The following is a 5,039-nucleotide window of genomic DNA, read 5'->3' as shown; positions in this document are numbered from 1 at the left end:
TCGCTGACCCTCTCTACTTTACCAAGCATGACTGAGGTCCTTCTCCAGGATCAGTCCCTCCGAGTGACATGCTCCCGAGGAGCCCTGGCAGAATCATGGTTAAGTGCTGAACTGATAACCAGAGGTCAGCAGTTCGAACCACCAGCTTCTCCATGGGGAGAATGACGAGGCTTTCCCCTCCTGCCAATAGTTACAGTCTCAGCAACCCAAGAGGAAGTGCTGCCCTGGGAGCACGTGTTCACAGCATGTTAGATGAATTTTTCCCATCTTGCTTCTCAGGAGCATCCTGACTGTGTTTCCTCCAAGACAGATTTGTTTGTTCTTCTAGCAGCATTGTTTGCTAGGCCCAGCATCATTCAAATGCGCCCATTCTTCGGCCTTCCTGATTCCGTGTCCCCCTTTCACACGACGCATAAGAGGTGATTGGAAATCCTGTGGTGTGGGGCAGGTGCCCCTTCTTCCTTCAAAGGAAGCCTTGGTTCTTTTACCCTTCAAAGAGGTCCTGTGTGGCAGGTTTGCCCACTGCCATACATCCTGTGATATCTTCACTCTGTATACATGGTGATGCAAGCTTAGGTGGAATATTATCAATGAAGCATCACGTGATCTAACTGACCAGGCTGGATGAGAAAAGGGCACATAGGAATTGTCTTCCGATTTGGCACCTCCCAGGACCAGTCACTGACGCAGGAAGAACAAAGAAGCCTGGAGGCATTTGCGTTATGGTGCTGTTGAGGAATACTAAAAGTGTCATCGACTGCCAAAAGATCAAACACATCTGTCTCCGAAGACGTACAACCAGAATGTTCCATAGAGGAAAGGGTGGCGAGACTTGGTTTCACATACTGTGTATACTAGTGCAGAAGCCGAGTTTTTCAACACATTTTTTTAAATGCAGTTTTTGTGGTACAATTAGGTGCCTCGGCTGATATTCGGGTTGGCTTACGCTCGAGTATATACGGTACTTTGGACATGTTGTCAAGAGAGAGCAGTCCCCGGAGGAGGACATCATGCTTGGTAAAGGAGAGGGGCAGAGAAAAAGAGGGGGACCCTCCAGGAGGTGGTTGCTACAGTAGCTGCCACCATGGGCTCAAACATTTACAAGAGCCCATGTGAGATGCCACAGGACTGGGCAGGGCAGTGTTCCATCCCGTTGTATACAGGGTCGCCGTGAGTCCAAACTGATGGGATGGTACCTACCAACAACCTTAACAACGGGACCAGTCCTTCTTGGCTACACTTTTCTAGTTTTTGACATTGGGCGCACTCAGATTTTCAGAAATCCCTGGGTTGGAGCTTAAAGTTCCCTCAGAGGCACCTTGGAATAAAGATTGGTGACCTGCTTTCGTAAATTCAGTCCTTGAGAACTCTCTGGAGCACAGCTGTCCTCTGACACACGCTTGGGATTGTCACGAGTTGGGGTCAACTCCATGACCACTGGTGACCCTTCCCCCAGTCTGTCCGAGAGTATTGTTCCCAGGGTCAGGGAGGAGAATCTAGGAAGTGGAATTCTAATGATCAATTGCCTTCCAAGCCAACCTTTGCAGTAGTTGGACTTAAACCCCACCACACATCGTTCCCCCTTTAGTGCACAAGGGGACTCTGGCTAACCAGCCTTCCATGTTACAAAAACAAATTCAAAACCCAGTTAGTTCCTCTGTGTCTTGACTGGACCCAGTGGAGCACGACTGAGGGCTGCCTGCAAAGGACTTGAACTCTCCAGATATATATTTTTTTCACTGTTCATTCCAAGGAAACCAGGTTAAGTGGGTTATGAGCTTGGCAGAGGGAGAAAAAAAAAAGGTTCCACATGTGGACTGCACTATTTTATTAGCTGTAAAAGGAGAAGTCAGGATTAGAGGTGTCATGTCTTTATTGCATTTTCAAAGGAGGTATAGAGACCTGCACTTTACAGTTCCTGTGGATCGAGTTATATGTGGAATATGGAAAATCAAAGTATTATCTGGGTTGCAGAGAAGCCCTGTCCTATACAACATCCTTGCCTACTTTCATGTCTTGGCGCAGGCTCTCCTGAAGCCAGGGATGGTGAGGGATCTGGTGTTTGGTGTGGGGCCAGGCAGAAGGAAGGGCCTTCTTGGAGCGATGAAGAGAGCCAAGCCGGCAGCCTGGCCCACCTACGGGATGAGAGAAGGACTTGGACCTCCCCTCCGAGGCTGGCCATAGGGTCTAATGGAGACCGTTGACTTGTCCCAAAGAAAGGGCAGGAGTCGGAGAGGAGAAGGGAGTGTACTTGTCACTCACTCTGACACACTGATTTTGGCTTTTCATTGTGGCGGCCCTCTCTGTGATGGCCTTGGCTGCTTTGTGATTTTCGGGAGGGCAGGGAGAGTGATAGAAATGGGAGCTCCGGCTGGGTCTTGATTTGCAGTTGCCAATGTCAGAAGGCCTGCAGGAAGGTGATAGTGGTGCTAAGTGGTTAATGAGTGGTTTACAGCGGGCCCTCTTTCCTGTGCACAAGTGCATGGTATTATCGCGCTAAGCAGAACAATCATGTAAGGGCCTCGCTAGGCTCTTTCATGTTCCAAAATTATTTCAGGCCATTTGGCTCCAGTGGCCAGGGGAATAGCAAACAAGAAGCAAGGGGGCGGGTTGGAGGAGCAGCGACTTCAGATGACAGCTCACAATCTCGCCCCCAACGATTAACAACTGAAGTGTCTTTCAGCCGATGGTTGGATACACAAAATGTGGCATATGCATACGAGGGAGCAGTTCTTTGTCATCAAAGGCAGTGACGTCCGGACCCATGTGGCCTCATGGATACACCTATAAAACATCACAATAAGACAGAATTGTGTGATCTCACTCGAAATCAACAAAAGTACAGAAACCAAACATAAGGGGTGGAGTGTTTGCTTAGGGTGCATCGAGTACGTGTTAATGTGGATGGAATCATTTGCAAAATGCCGTGAGAATAAATGGCCCTGGTGGCACAGTGGTTAAGCGCTGGGATGCCAACGCAAAGGTTGGTGGTTCAAACCCACCAGCCACTCCGCGGGAGAAGGATGTGGAGCCCACGTCTATAAAGACTACAGCATTGGGTGCCCTGTAGGGCAGGTCTACCCTGTCCTATATAGTTGCTGTGCATTGTAGAACTTGAACAGAGGGTCAAGCTTCCCTTCCCGCTTCCTTCCTTCCCAGTGATGGATGTAATCAATGTCACTGAATTATACATGAGACATTGTGGAATGGCTGGATGCTTTGCCATATATATATTCACCACAGTAGAACAAATCAACAGCTTGGCTGATTCACAGAAAGCAGTTGACCATAGCCAATTTGTGATCTCTAATCGCCCAGGAGGCAAGGGTTAGAATTTTAGTGATTTTTACTCTCTTGCGTCCCGTGGAAGTCAATTATGCAGGTGCATGTGTGAATTTCTTCTTGCGGGATAAGTGTGTTTCCCAGCCCTCCACAGCGGACCAGAAAGGAGAGCAGGGAAACTGTTGTCGCATGCGAGGCAGGAAAAGCCCCTGGAGTCCCTGGTAGCACAGTGGCTATGCTCTGGACTTTTCACCAAAAGCCTGTTGGTTTGAAAGCACCCAGCGGGTGCCTTGGAAGAAAGGTCTGGTGATCTGTCTTCCAAATGTCAGAGCCATGGAACTCCAATGGCGTACCTCCTGGTCTACCAGATAACTTCTCGGCATGTCTGGTGAATAAGGCACCATCGTGGATATTTGTGCTTGTGCAAGTCCAGCACCTCTCACTTCTTGAGCTCACAGACAGTGCGTGTTGTACAACTAGAAGGTCCGAGGCAACCCGACAGCCACCAAGTCTGTTGGGGCCACTTTTTTCTGACAGCATGTGCGCACCTTTAGGTAATTTTCACAGTACTTCAGACTTTTTTTTCCTTTTCACAATGCTCTTTATTGCTCACTTAAGAGCCCTAGTAGCATAGTGAGTTAAGGGTTAGGCTGCTAATCACAAACGGGGCCGTTCAAATCCCCCAGCCAATTCCAAAGGAGAAAGAGCAGTCAGTTTGCGCCCATGAAGATATTCCGTCTCTGAAACCCTGTGAAGCTCTCCTACTCTGGCCTGCAGAGTTGTTAGGGGTCGGGACCTGTGTACTCAGTGGCAGTGGGTTTTTTGTTTGTTTGTTTTGATTACACATACAGCAGACTACAGAATAATGTAAACATAATTGTCTGATGTATTGGAAAGCGACCAAAAATTCATATGATTAACTTAGTTTGCTGTATTGCAGTGGCCTGGAACTAAGCCCCCAAGATCTGCTTGCATATTATTCTAATGGAAGAGAAGAATAATAACAAAGGAAGGGAAAAGGAATGTTAGGAGCAGCAGCTACAGAGTGCTACTTACAGTGGGATCAGACATGGTCCGGGCATCTAGGGCAGTAGGGAGAGGGCCAGGAGATGCAGTTGGAATAGTTGGCTTGGGCCAGATCTTGGAGTGCAGTGCCTGAGGGACCACTGGGGACACTTTGGATTCCATTTAAGTGTGATGAGAAGATTAGTAGGAAGGTTACCATTATGGGCTAAGACCACCCACCATGCCCATGAAGTTTTCTGTTGGGGCACATGATGAGATTCTTCATGGCATTTCTGCACCCAATGTCTTCATTTGTGTTTAGTCAATCAGCTGGGATCGCCTAGATAGGAACAGAAGTTATCTCAGATCTAGATCGTCTTAGATTAGTTTTCAGCATTGCCCAGTGAGACGCTAGGGGCTCCTCAAGGAGATTTTATCTTCTTGATTGCTAGAGAAACATTTGGTCCTACTTTCAAGTCACTTGGCTACCCACCTGAGCATTATTGACACACTCCAAGATTGGAAGACATCCCTACTCCGATTTCTTCTAGAAAAAATGGCTAAGGCCCTTCCTTCTGGGATGGGATTCTTACTTTAAGCCTCCAACAAGCTTTTTAATTGGAAAATAGTTTAACCCAATTGATGCATAACTTTGAATTGGCCATTTTTGCTTGGGAATTCTTGTGAACGGATGTGACCCATTCATACACTGGCCCTTATTACAGCACTCATTTTATTTGAAATGACTTTGG

The sequence above is a fragment of the Echinops telfairi genome, unplaced genomic scaffold (assembly GCF_000313985.2).
Source record: "Echinops telfairi isolate 266 unplaced genomic scaffold, ASM31398v2 ScPeMD7_3;HRSCAF=10, whole genome shotgun sequence".
NCBI lineage: Eukaryota > Metazoa > Chordata > Mammalia > Afrosoricida > Tenrecidae > Echinops > Echinops telfairi.
Note: the sequence above shows the minus strand (reverse complement) of the source record.